The sequence below is a fragment of the Alnus glutinosa genome, chromosome 3 (assembly GCF_958979055.1).
Source record: "Alnus glutinosa chromosome 3, dhAlnGlut1.1, whole genome shotgun sequence".
NCBI lineage: Eukaryota > Viridiplantae > Streptophyta > Magnoliopsida > Fagales > Betulaceae > Alnus > Alnus glutinosa.
In genome coordinates, this window is record NC_084888.1 from 10,958,944 (window position 1) to 10,974,361 (window position 15,418).

Below are 15,418 nucleotides of genomic sequence, written 5' to 3' on the forward strand. Positions count from 1 at the left end.
TTATTGATCTATCATGATCGATCGGATGATCTACCATGATTGATCGGATAATCTATCGATCCTATTAATCGATCGGATGATCAATCAATCCTATGGATCTATCATGATCGATTGGATGATCTATCGATCCTATGGATCTATCATGATCGATTGGATGATCTATCGATCCTATGGATCGATCACGATCGATGGGATCGATCCTATTGATCGATCACGATCGATCAGATAGGATCAATACTATAACGATCGATCGGATGATCTAACGATCATATTGATCGATTACGATCGATCGGATATGATCGATACTATAACGATTGATCGAATGGTCTAACAATCCTATCGATCGATCAGATTATCTATCGATCCTATTGATCTATCACGATCGATCGGATATGATCGATACTATCACGATGGATCGAATGATCTATCAATCATATTGTTCGATCACGATCGATCGGATGATCTATCGATCCTATGGATCGATCACAATCAATCGGATGATTTATCGATCCTATGGATCGATCACGATCGATCGGAAAATCTATCGATCCTATTGATCTATCATGATCGATCGGATATGATCAATACTATCACGATGGATCGAATGATCTATCAATCATATTGTTCGATCACGATCGATCGGATGATCTATCGATCCTATGGATCGATCACAATCAATCGGATGATTTATCGATCCTATGGATCGATCACGATCGATCGGATAATCTATCGATCCTATTGATTTATCACGATCGATCGGATATGATCGATACTATCACGATGGATCGAATGATCTATCAATCATATTGTTCGATCACGATCGATCGGATGATCTATCGATCCTATGGATCGATCACAATCAATCGGATGATTTATCGATCCTATGGATCGATCACGATCGATCGGATAATCTATCGATCCTATTGATCTATCACTTTCGATGGGATGATCTATCGATACTATTGATCGATACAATCACGATTGATCGAATGATCTATTAATCCTAATGATCGATCACGATCGATCGGATGATTTATCCATCCTATCGATCGATCTATCATCCGACCGATCATGATAGATCAATAAGATCAATAGATCATCCGATCGATCGTGTAGATCAATAGGATCGATAGATCATCCGATCAATCATGGTAGATCATCCGATCGATCATGATAGATCAATAAGATCAATAGATCATCCGATCAATCATGGTAGATTATCCAATTGATTATAATATATCAATAGGATCGATAGATTATCTTATGGATCATGGTAGATCATCCAATCGATCATGATAGATCAATATGATCGATAGATCATCCGATCGATCATGATAGATCAATTGGATCGATAGATCATCCAATCAATCATGGTAGATCATCAAATCGATCATGATAGATCAATAGGATCGATAGATCATCCGATCAATCATGGTTCATCTGATTGATCCTATTGAAGTATTATGATCGATTGGATGATCTACTATGATTGATCGGATGATCTATCGATCCTATTGATTTATCATGATCGATGGGATGATCTACCATGATTGATCGGATGATCTATCATGATCGATCGGATGATCTATCATGATCGATCGAATGATTTATCGATCCTATTGATCTATCATGATCGATTGGATGATCTACCATGATCGATCGGATGATCTATCGATCCTATTGATCTATCATGATCGATTGGATGATCTACCATGATCGATCGGATGATCTATCGATCCTATTGATCTATCATGATTGATTAGATGATCTACCATGATCTATCGAATGATCTATCGATCCTATTGATCTATCTTGATCGGATGATCTACCATCATTGATCGGATGATCTAATATGTTAGTTTAACATACTATATAAGGCAAAAATGGATTTTTTTTTTAATAAGACAAAAATGTCTATAAATTTGAATAAAAATAAAAATAAAAATAACTTTTTTAAAAACAAATTAACAAAATTAAAATTAAAAAAAAAAAAGAAGAAGAAAAAGAACGATTTTTTTTAAACTCAAAATTTACTTAAAATTAAAAATAAAAAACCAAATTTTCAAAAAAAAAAGTTATTTAAAAAAAAAAGGAATTAAAAAAATTAAAGAAAAATGAAAAAAAAAATAGAAAACAAAAAATAATTTATTTTAAAAAAAAACCTAAAAAATACATTATAATTATGAACACAATTTTTTTTAGAAAAAAGAAAACAAACGAAAAATAAAAAAGAAAAACCTGTTTTTTATTAAATTAAAAAAACGAAAAATAATTTTTCTTTAAAAAAATTATGAGGTGTTGATTTCAAAAAAAAAAAAAAAAGAATTAAAAAATCAAAAAGCTCATGATTGAGCCTTTTGGGTGAAGGGGGGGAGGGGGTGCACCGTGCAGGGGTGCACGCGGGACACGAAAATTTTCGTGTCCCGCGCGCGCCTCACCCCCAAAAGTTAAATTTTTTATTTTTTCAATGTTTTTTTTGTTTCTTTCTAAATAGCCTGTACTCTCTTTACTCTCTCTCTCTCAACTTCATTTGATTCATTTCTCATTTCTCAGAACTCTCGTCTCTCCTCTCTCTCTCTCTCTGGTCTTTGTTTCAGATATTTGATTTATTAAAATCTGCTACAATTTTAAAGAGAAATAAGAAGAAAAAGGTACCTTACTCTTCTCCATTTTCTTCTTCTTCGTCTTTGTGGTTTCTATTTCTTTTCTTTTCTGTTTTTGTTTTTTTTTGCAAATTTTGTGACATATCTCAGCTCTGTCTCTCTTGTCTTTGTTTCAGATTTTGGTTTATTTATTGCAATTATTGAAATCTACTTCAATTTTAAAGAGAAACAAGAAGGAAAAGGTACCTTACTCTTCTCCCCTTTCTTCTTCTTTGTCTTTCTGGGTTTCCATTTCTTTTATGTTCTTTTTATTTTTTTGCAAATTTTGTTAATTCATATCTTTGGGGTTGAATTTGCAAATGTCCAGGAGTTTTATCAGTTGTGAGATCCCGATGGGTCATTTTTAATTTCTTATACTTCATCTCCTCCGTTTTTTTTTTTTTGAAATATATTTTGCTTGGTGAGGGGCACTGAAAAAATGGCCGGATCTGAAAAAATTGTCGGATTTGAGCTAGTAGGAGAGATGAGGAGAGGGGGTGCGTTGGGGGTTAAACATTTTTTTTTTTTTTTTTTTTAATGATGTATTTGTATTTAGTTTTATTTGTATTTATATATATATATATATATATATATATATATATATATATATTTATCATTTTTAGTAGTATTAATTGTATATAGAGATTTAATTAATGCAGTGAAGTTAAATGGATCTATTTTTTTTTTTGTATATATATATTTATTTTTTTTTTCAATTTTTTAATAGTATTAGCGGCCACATTTGTGGCCGCTAATAGTTAAATCAGTCGGGTATTATTAGCGGCCACATGTGTGGCCGCTAATACTAGACTATTAGCGGCCACTCATGTGGCCGCTAATAATACCCGACTATTTTAACTATTAGCGGCCACATACGTGTCGCCGCTAATAGTCTAGTATTAGCGGCGATTTTAGACTCAGTTAACAATTATTAGCGGCGGATAAAATTACTTTTAGCGGCGAACTTGGTGGCCGCTATAAAACAATTATTAGCGGCGACAAAAAAAAGTGGCCGCTAATAGTCTTTTGCGTCGGACTATTAGCGGCCAAAATAACATCATTAGCGGCCAAATTTGTTGGCCGCTAATGATCAAATTTTTTGTAGTGAAAGGTTGATTTCGTGCCCCCGAAGTATTCAACTCGGAACTATTGGGTCTCTTGAAATGCAACGTTCTAGGACTAATTAAATTATAGTATCTACCTTCGTTAAGACCGCATTTCCAAATACGAATTAGGTCAAATGAACAACTCTTTAATTGAAAAATTAAGCACCAAGAAGATGAAAAATGGAGCACCAAAAGGGTTAAGATGAATGCTACACATCATCCCCTTGTCTTCCTTTTGTCCCCTCAAAATTGATGTGGCTCTTAAAATTATCATTTGATCAAAATCCAATAGTCATATATCAAAAATTCAATGGTGATTTTAAGAGCTACATCAATTTTGGGGGACAAAAGGAGGACAAAGGGGTGATGTGTAGCATTCCTCAAGGGTTAAATACCTTACACACCTCTGTGGTTTAAAAATTTTATTTTTTGGCCCATCAATTTTCATTTTTATCATAGGAGGTACCTGTGCTATGGAAAAAAAGGAAATGGTACCTCCATTCATTTTTCCGTCCTAAACTAACGTCCCGCCATGTTATCCTACACGTGTCGGCGTACCTATGTGACATATGTCCCCAAAGCCATGTCAGCGCTGACATGGCTACTATATATATTATTTTTATTTTAAGGACTTAAAAAAAAAAATAAAAAATAAAAAATTTAGGGTTGGCTCAGTCACCCCCATTTTGGCTTAGCGGGTAGTTGAGCCAACCCCAAGGCCAGTTTTGGGGGTGGCCGAAACCACCTCCATTTGAGCCACCCCTAAAGGCCAAAACCTATTTTCTTTTGCTTTTTTTATTTATTTATTTTTTTCCCACTTTTGCCACTAGGGGTGGCTCGGCCACCGCCGTGGCTCATGGGGGTGGTTTGGCCAAGCCACCCCCATGGGCCAAAGTGACAAAAAAAAGGTTTTGGCCCATGAGGGTGGCCGAACCACCCCTAGGCCAAATGTGGGTGGTTTCGGCCACCCCCATTTTGGCCCTTGGGAGTGGTTCGGCCACCCCCAAAACTGGCCTTGAGGCCAGCCACCCCTAATTTTTTTTTTTTTTTTTTTAAGTCATTAAAATAAAAATAAAAAAATAAAAAATATATATATAGTAGCCACGTCAATGATGACATGGATATGGAGACATGTATCGTACAGGTACGCCGATACGTGTAGGATGACACGGCGGGACGTTAGTTTAGGATAGAAAAATGAACGGAGGTATCGTTTCCATCTTTTCCCATAGCACAGATACCTCCTATGATAAAAATAAAAACTGAGAGAGCAAAAAATAAAGTTTTTAAACCACATGAGACAATTAGGTATTAACCCGTACCAAAATAAAACCACTTCTCTGTTTAGTAGTGCAGAGCAATTCTAAAGCAAGGTGAAAAACTCACTTAAAAGGTATCAAGCTTTAGCAAAATGGAAAGCTCACTAAAACTATACGAGAAGTACTCTTTTTTGGTTGACTTCTTTTTTCAAAAGCTGAATTTTTTTATAGGGATAATTGTACCACTGGTCCTTGGAGTATGCCATAATTGCAAATCACTCCCTATGGTTTAAAAAGTTTATGGGAGGTCATTGTGATAAACTATAATTACAAATTGATCCCTGGAGTCAAATTTCGTTAAATTTTTTAACAGATTCTGTTAAATTCCACGTCAGCGCCACGTCAAACCAATAAGATGACGACACGTGTCCATCTTAATAAAAAAAAAAAATTTATTAAAAAAAAAAACTTATTTTTTTTAAAAAGAAAAAAACAAAAAAAGGGAAGGGGTGGCTTGGCCACCCCCAGCCAATGCCACTGGGGTGGCCGCGGCCTCCCCAGAGGCTGGGGGTGGCCATCGAGCCACCCTTAGAAGGTCCAGGGGTGGCCTTCAGGCCAACCCTAGGCCATTGGGGGTTGTTGTGCGCCACCCCTGGCCAGCCAGCCATCCCTTTGTCCTTACCATTTTTCTTTTTTCTTATTCTTTTATTTTTTTTATTTTTTATTTTTTTAAAATAAGTATATTTATTTTTTATTGAGATGTACACGTGTCGCCATTTTATTGGTTTGATGTGGCGCTGACGTGGCATTTAACAGAATTTGTCAAAAATTTTAACGGAATTTGACTCCAAGGATCGATTTATAATTATAATTTACTACAAGGAACTCTCATGAATTTTTTAAACCATACGGAGTAATTTGTAATTATGACATACCACAGGGACCAGTGGTGCAATTATCCATTTCTTATATAGAAGTGGTAGGCTATCTTTTCTTTTAAAGCTCATTAATTACCATGTAATCCATGTATTAATTAAAGACAAATGGTTAGCACATGGCCATGCGTTGAAGACAAATGGTTTTTGATAGTATGTAATCAAATAACCAACGGTAAAAACTAAAAAGGAATCAATGGCTTATGAAAGAATCAACGGTAAAAGGAATCAATACCTTATGAAAGTTTTAAAGGTTAAATACAAAAAAACTCCCTAAAGTACCACTCATTCTTCGGATGGCCCTTCGAACTACCCGTACTTGCAGTCCGGCCCCCCAAACTACCAATTGCTTGTTTTTTGGCCCCCTTCGTCAGTTTGTACCGTCTAAGTTGATGGAAACTAAGTCACGTGCACGGCATGTGACTCTTTTAGCCCAAAAGCCTGAAAATACCCACCTCCTTACACTTTGAAATTCCAAAACTGTCCTTGGAAACAATAACTGAGAAAAACGGAATAACTAAGACAAAAAAATGGACATAAATTACAATTATGCCATTCGATAAAAATTATGGAGAGGCAGACGAGGGCCATCACCACCAACATCTTCCACGGCCTCAGAAAGCATGGTGGCTACCTCCTCTCTCCTTGCGCAGACATCAATGAGGTCCTCCGCGAGCTCGCTACGGAGGCCGGCTGAGTCGTGCTCCCCGACAGCACCACCTACCGCTCCTCCTCACCCCATGTATCTTCGTTTCTTTTCTTTCTTTTTTTCCCTCCCATTTTCTCTCTAACCAAACAGATTTTATGTGTTTTTAGTTTTCATTTTTTGTTTCAAGGGCTGGGGTAATGGTTGTTGTCCAGTTTGTGGGTCGTGGAGAGAGAGCAACACGCCACTGGAATGTGCGGCCAAGGCGGGGCAAGTCCAAGTTACTTTGCTATTGATTGCTCATGGAGCTAAGGCGAATGTGAAGAGCCTCAAAGGTGTGGTTTCTTTGGGTTTGGATCGTTTCAAGAATCACCCTTCTCTTGTTCATCCTCTATGTCATGAGAAAGAACGAGCTTGAATGGAAGACGGGGATCTTCTGTTTTGTTTAACTTTGTTATCCAGTATTCTCCAACGTGTATATGTATGGCTCTGTGATTTCTCTCTATAAAATTTGGACGGTACTGAATGGTTGGGGAGAAAGAGAAGGTGATCCACTACCAACCAGACTTCTCTACTTCCACATTAATATAATTTTTCTTCCACCCATATCTGTAAAACATGAGGTTAATGCATGGCCCTCGTATCTAAGAAAATTTACTATAGCATTAGCAGTTTTTCATGCTTGATGAGGCAAGGTTTTGTAGGTGTTGGTACAGTTCAAAGTTTGAAGAGATCTATGTAAACATACTAAGAACTTGAATCTTATCTAGGATTACTATTGTTTGATTACGATAATTTGTTTGACGATTTATAGCACTACATTTGGAAGCAATTCTAATTTTTAATTTTTGGAAACCAGAACATCCCTGCTGGCCAATTATGACATTGATTCAAGCTATGGAAACGTAAAAGCATCAACTTTGTTTTTAAGGATGATTTGTAAGATAAGTCTTTCCTGACCTTTTTCCTTTCAAACTCTCTGCTTGCTGTAGTATTGTTTCAAAGGCTAGGGTAATGGTTGTTGTCCAGTTGTTGCCCTTCATGAAGTTGCTTCTTTGAGAAGTAGTTGAATAAGAAGGGCTTCTACAAAGACCTGTTGAGTACGTGAAAAGGCTAATGCTACTACTATCATGTCAAAAAGTGGTCGTGCATGCATCGGCAATCCCTTTTGCAGTTTCTGTTAGTGAAGCTCATACTCTTGGACACCTCAGCATTACTGAGACACAAGCCATAACATGAGATAATGCCACAATAGCTCAACGTGTCAGTGGAGTAGAGTCCAAGCCAAGGAAGGGAAGACAGCCACAAAAGTAGCCCAAACGGTGGGAACCACTAGATATGCATTCTGTGTAAAAGTAAAATATGAAAGGAAGAAAAAAACATATAGGATAGAAATAAGAGTTCTTATCCAGAAGAAGAAAACACAGAGCGAGAGAAAGAGATGGCGACCATACCATCATCGTCTCTGCAACTCTCAAGCACTTTCCCACTCGCCTCATCCCCACCTAAGCCCCACACTCCCAAGCATTCACTCTCCTTCACCACCCCAATCACAAATCCATAAACACCGCTATTCGAATCAGAACTGGATCCACTGAGCCTGGGTCCGATTCCAATGCAGACTTCTTCGAGTACCGCCTCACGCAGGTCCGTTTCCGTTATAGGAGCAGGATTGGGAAGAAAGCGGAATTTCAAAGTCTAAGGAGATGGGTATTTTCAAGCTTTTGGGCTAAAAGTGCACGTAACTTAGTTTTCATCCACTTAGACGGCACAAAGTGACAGATGGGGCCAAAAAATAAGCAATTGGTAGTTTGTGGGCCAAACTGCAAACACTGGTAGTTCGGGGGGCCGTCTGGAGAACGGGTAGTAATTTGAAGGGCTTTTTTGTTATTAACCCAAGTTTTAATGACCAATGGGTCATAAACCATATATAAAACTGAAATATATATATATATATATATATATATATATATTAATGTTTGTAACACTACAACATATTTGAGGTGGGGAAAGAATCTACTGTCTTTCCCTGTCTTTCTCTCGTGCATATTGAACGTCGATTTTAGAGACACCCACGTAAGCAAATGCACTAGTTATTCTTGGTTGGATATAAATTTTTGAAAAAAAATTACATTTAAGCCTCTCAAACAAACAGCCATTTTGAAAGTAGTCTCTAAACTATCAAATTTTGGATTCTGACCCCTTAAACTACCAAAAAGTTTAAAAAATAAACATTTTATTGAAATATGCCTATAATACCCTTGCAACATGTCATTTTTCAATTAAAAAAAATTAAATTTAAAAATAATATATATATTAAAAAAAATATGGGGGTGGCCGGCCCCATTTTGGCCAAGGGGGTAGCTAACAAGGCCAGTTTAGGGGTGGCTAGCCATCCCATATTTTTTTAGTTCTTTTGTTTAATATACATATATTTTATTATTTTTTAAATCTAATTTTATTATTCATTTCTTCCCAATATGGGACTAGAGTATTACAAGGTAAGCTTCCAGTTAGATACCTAGGTGTGCCATTAATTTCTTCTAGTCTTTGTGCTATTGACTGTGATGTCTTACTGGAGAAGATTATTTGGAGGATTAACTCTTGGCTTTCTCATTACCTTTCCTTGTTGGGAGGCTGCAACTTGTTTATTATGTTCTCTATAGTGTACAAGTATATCGAGTAGTATTTTCATCTTACCAAAGAAAATTATTAGAGCTATTGAACAAAAATTTAATAGATTTTTTTTGGAATGGTAAAGATGATGGGATAGCTAGAGCCAAGGTTGCGGGGAACATGCTTTGTTTACCTAAAAAAGAACGTGGGTTGGGTATAAAGAAGCTTGAGGAGTGGAATCATGCAGCACTAATATGGCATATTTGGAGTCTTTTTGTTAAAGTTGGATCTCTTTGGGTAGCTTAGGTGGAAGTTATTTTATTGAAGGGTAGAAGCTTTTGGCAGGTGAGCAACCCCAGGTCTGCACATATAGTTGGCATAAAATTTTGAAATTGAGAGATGAAGCTCAGCATTTCATTAAATTCTTTGTTGGAGATGGCTCTAAGATTCACATGTGGTTTGATGATTAGCATTAGAATGGGGCTCTTTATGCTAAGTATGGGTCTCTTGTGACTTATGATGCTCAAAGCAAGCTTGATTTTCGGGTTTCTACGATCATCAAGGATGGGCAAAGGATGTGGAGGCCTGCTAGGTCCAATATTGCTTGTTGAGATTCAAAATAAACTGTGTTTGGTTCCGATTGGTGGTCATGATACTCCTCAATGGGCTGTTTCAAAATCTGGTAAGTTTTCTTACTCGGATACTTGGAATGCAATCCATATTAAACATAACCAAGTGGAGTGGTAGAATTGGTTTTCTCTCTCCATCCCAAAACAAGCCTTTGTGACTTGGTTGGTGATGAGGGATGCTTGGCCCATCGGTAGAAAGCTTTTAAACTAGGTATATAAGGGTGAGGTGAAATGTGTGTTTTGTACTTTGGGATGATATTGTTGATTTGTGAATACAGAGTTGGAATTTTACTAAGTTGAAAGCTTATATTTGCCGGTTGATGTTTGGTTTTGTTGTTTAGAACCTTGGGACAAACCGTAATGCTGTCTGTCATGCTAATCTTCCCAAAACTGAAAAGAAATTGTTCAAACAGATTGTATGAGAGGTTAGAACTAAGATTCTCTCTAAAGGTAAGTTTAAGGCCACTAAAAGAAATGTTATCATTTGTAAGATTTGGAATTTAGAGGGGATCTTAGTTTGATTATGAAGCGTGTTTTTCAATATGTATTCTTCTTGTTGGATTCGTTAGTTGGGTTGTCCTATAGTTGTCTTTTGCTTTAGCTCTGCTATAGTTCCTTTGTAATTAGATAATTTGTTGATAATGAAAAGTTACTCATTTATAAAAAAAAAAAAAAAATCAAAAATATATATATATAGCTACATTCCAATAACTTCAAATATTTCCAATATTGGTTGGTTATGTGTTATGACTAAGGGAATAAGCTCTATGCAATAATAATGTGTTAAAACTATATATGAAAACTAGGATTTGATTAGGATGTCCGTTCGTGATAAATGGTGTTTACTAGGGTTTCTAAAAATATTATGGTTTTTAATGCATAATTAGGGTTTATGTCGCTTAATTAGGGTTCTACGTGTAAAACTAGGATTTCTAGTGTGGTATATGTCTAATATTAGAGTATGATTGCAGTAACGTAAAGATTAAGATGTCTGGGAATGAAGATGAGCATCTAAGGTAAGTAAATGCTTACGGAATGGTTAAACTCTTTTAATATACAAATGTGATATTTTTCTTTTATGAATTATGAGATATTTTATAAATGCTGATTACTTAAAATGAATCATGTTATGAGCCTAAATATTTTAAGCAAACGATTATAATTGCAAATGATGAATGGTTTATAATAATGAACATATAATATAGATCGTCATGTACGGATGGCGGGCACATGTGTATATGGGCTTGACCCTATGGTCCATAGATTTATGTTATGTTTGGCATTGGATCCAATATTTTTATAGATAACCAGTACAACCATGTTTGATTAGTGGTCATTATAGACATTGTTGCTAATAGCATGGGCCACACGAGGTTGAACTCGGTTGAATTATTAGTTAATAACGATATGCGTGCTTCATCGGGACTCCGGTGTTGTATCACAGATCCTTTGGGACAGGGCAAAGAGGTTAAAAACTCGAATAGACCATATGAAAGTAATTTATGACTATGTATATTTACATATAAGGATTTCATTAGCATAATTTATGCATTAAATAACATCTTATTTGTCCTTGGGATTAGGCATACTTCATTTCAAAACAAACTTATTTTCCTTACTGCCTTACTGCCATAATAATGGAGATAACACTTACGCATTTTGTAAAACCCATAACATTCTTAATTACCAAAGTTTAAGGAACACGATTTGTTACTTAAGGCTCGTCGCATAACAAGTTTTGTAATAATTTACTTACTAAGTTGTAGACTAATGCAGTTACTTTTCAACCTATGAAATAATTTGGTGTTTTGCAGATTAATTGGTTTGATAGACTGTGGATTAAGGCATTTTGTTTGGCTAAAGATGCTGAGCAAAGGGCTCATCTAGTCAGGCTTGCTAAGAATACTTAGATAGTGTTAACTATTGTAGTTATATTTCTTTGGGAGCTCTATGTTTATATTTGATGATAGAGCATAAATTTATCGAAACTATTTTAGTTTGACTCATATCATTATTATTCCGCTTTCTGCTATATTTTCCTCTGATAGATAGTATTTAATGTAGTAAACCGATCTGCTTACTGGTTAATTAGTATGAAGATACTACGAGTAGCCATCCGAGTTATTATATTAGTTACAACCTAGTTCACCAGTTGTGAGAAACTCTTGATCGCAAAGCAAGCCATTTGAGTCCAAATAAGAGGATTCAAACCTCTCTCGAATTTCTTTGTGTTCTTCTCCTTATCTATGATGAGGTACATCACAAACCAAACCAATCGGGAGAACTTAGTGACATACTCAACTATAGTCATACCACCTTGGACTAGTTTCATGAATTCACAAGCCTTAGCCTTTTGGATTAGTGATAATCCTTGAATGTTATGCATTCAAGCCCCTTAACTCGTATTTGTTAAACCTTAGTTATTTTGTAATATAATATTTTGTCGTGTTTTTCTGTTTGTTACTATTTTCAGGCCTTATGGTAAATGTGTACTCTACATCATGGATTTCCTCAAAACAAATGCACATTCAACACTTGGCTCGAGCTACTTAATAACTTGGCTCGAGCTAAGTACACCCAATATGGCTCGAGCTACTTCATAACTTGGCTCGAGTTAAGTGTACCAAATATGGCTCGAGCTAAATCCTCACTTGGATCGAGCCAAATTGGTCCAGTCAGAATTTGAAATGCGATCTGCGCCGGATTTGGAGGAAGAGAGATTCTTGGAAGACTTGGTCAGTGCGAGAACAGCTCTGTGATCCCCCAAAAGTAGTGTTGACTCGATTTTACTGAGAATGAGAGATTGGGGGTGAGAGAATCCCTTGAAAAGAGGGATTTTTGAATGAGCTACGGGGTTTTTGAAATAGGAGATGATTTTGTAAAAGGATAAAAGGAGATAGCTCGTGGGCAGAAAGGGAAGGAGTTCTGAGTTCAGAGTGGAACCTGCCCAGAAGCTACAGAACAATCCAGGAGATGTCTTTCGCTAATTCAATAGAGAAATTCAGCTCCTCTATGAGTGGCTAATCTCTTATTCATAGGGAATTGATGAAACCCTCTCCAAATTCTATGATGTAATTTGTATTCATTGCTGGGATTTTCAGAGTATACACGATGATTGTTTAGCTTAGGGAATTGCAAAACTATTTGTAAAGTGTTCTTCAATGAAAATACTCATTCTTGATTACATTACATCTTGTCTATAAGATAGTCTTTTGTCTTGAATGAATTCAACATCTTTATTTTCTGTGATTATGGGGATGATAGCTAGGCAATGGTATTAATTGGCATTCATTCAAGAAGCTTGATAGGTCATACTTAGGATTCATAAATCATGCTACATCTTAGCTTAGCATAATTTGGGTAGATGATTCATGCAACCTAGGATGGGTTATTCTTGATTCTGGGTGATATGTATGCTGTTTAGGGATTGTATTGGCCATGCTAGGGAGTATGGATCGTATCACAAACAGTGTTTAGGTGATTGATCCGTATTAACCTAAGATGATTTATCATTTTCTCCAAAACAAAAGTATTTTCTTGTCGATGTAGTCGTATGATTGACAACCATACGCGCATCATATCGTGTGTATACTGAGAATCCCACATGAGTACGAATAATCATTGGGATGAGGTTTGTGGTGGATTCAACCCCTATGTTTCTTTCCTTGAATTTCATTACTTGTTTATGCTTTAATTTAGTTTCCAAAACAACCAAATATTTTTCTGAGTTAGACTAGAATTAATTTTGAGTATTTGATAAACATCCATCTAATAACAGTCCTTGAGGTTTGATACCCTAAAAAATAGCCCTATCCTATAAAGGATTCATTCTATTGCGAGTGGTCTTTTATAATTGATCCGTAAGATCACATCAATTTTTGGCTTCGTTGGCGGGGACTGTTTAACGGTTGTTTATTAAGTATTTGGGATTGAATCTACTTGAATTCCGTATATATTCTGTTTATAGATCATTTTGTGCATAATCTGACTTTGTGTTTCAGTTCTGTCTGTTTCAGGTTCTGCAAAAGTAGCTCGAGCTAAAAAACAATTTGGCTCGAGCTAATCTGAAGCTTGAGCGAAACATCAATTTGGCTCAAGCTAAGTAGTAAGCTTGAGCGAAAATACAAAGTGGCTCGAGCTACTATACCTCAGACAGGTGCACAGGAGCTACTGCATTGCAGAAATAGTAACTTCTGAATTTTGTTTTTTTTTTTGTTTTTTTGTTTTTTTTCATTTGTATATATCCTCTGTACACATTGTAACTGTTAACTAGTAGTGTATGCATGGTCGTCGGTCTATATCTTTACCATTTTTGAATTGCGACCTAGACTTAGAACGCACTCTTAGACATCGTAGAACCGAAAAGGACTCGAATCTAAGGGAGCAGACTGACCCTATGGCTGAAGAAGTAGCAAGAACCACTCTGTTGAGGGATCATTATGTTCCCTCGACTTACACTTCACCTTCATGCCTTCAGCTGCTGAACGTCACGGCAGCTCACTATGAAATTAAGTCCAGCATTTTTCAAATGCTCCCATCCTTTTACGGACTTAATAACGAGGACCTATATAAGCACCTCGATGAATTTTTGGAAATCTGCACCACCTTTAAGATGCATAATTTTTCCGAGGATGCTTTGAAAATGCGCCTCTTCCCATTCTCCCTCAAGGATAAGGCCAAGTATTGGCTAAATTCCTTGGAACCAAACTCCATTACTTCTTGGGCTCAAATCCAACAAGAGTTCCTTAAGAAGTATTTCCCCATTGGGAAGACCAATCAAATTCGGAAATCCATCACTGGGTTTTCGCAAATTGAGGGAGAGCCTTTCTATGAAACATGGGAAAGTTTGAAGGACCTTTTGTGAAAGTGTCCACACCATGCTGTCCCAAAATGGCAGTTGGTGCAATGCTTCTATGATGGCCTGACTGAGCCACATAGACAAATGGTTGATGCCTCATGTGGAGGTACATTTATGCTGAAAAGTGAAAACGAGGCATGGACCCTCTTTGAGAATTTAGGAGAAAATTCGTTACACCATGCATCGTCTAGTCGTCGAGCACCTGCTCCCCAAACTCGAAGGACCAAAGGTCTTTTTGAAGTGGGCAATCCTTCGGACGTAACCACCAAGGTGGATGCGTTATCAAGAAAATTAGACCAGCTCATGGCAGCTGGCTTTGCTCCGACTATTTCTCAACCACAAGTTCCACATGAGCCATGCTCCTTTTGCTCTAGCCCTTCGCACCATGCGAATGATTGTCCCATCATTGGGAAATTCTCTGAGATGAATAATGAGCAAGTAAATGCAGAATTCTCTAGACCAGGTAATGACCCATATTCAAATTCCTACAACCTTGGTTGGAGAAACCATCCTAATTTCTCATGGCAAGCTCAAGCTCCGGGAAATTCATCACCTCCTCAAGGAATGCCTCCTCATCAGTCTTTTAATCCGGCATCCAACTATCGACCACCCCAACATCAATATCAGCCAGCTCCTCCTCCTCCAAGGAATTCTGCCTTTGAGGATAAGGTGCTGTCTGCTCTGAGCAATCTTAAGGCAAACACTCAGATGCTCAACTCTCATTCGC

General features: G+C 36.8%; 1 non-coding gene across 1 annotated transcript; it reads right to left on the reverse strand.

The window, feature by feature from the left end:
• Positions 1-14,611: 14,611 nt before the first annotated feature.
• LOC133865081 (small nucleolar RNA R71) lies at positions 14,612-14,717 on the reverse strand. The gene has a single exon (XR_009899614.1). It is a non-coding gene; the product is annotated as a small nucleolar RNA R71 (small nucleolar RNA).
• Between the last annotated feature and the right edge of the window lie 701 nt (positions 14,718-15,418).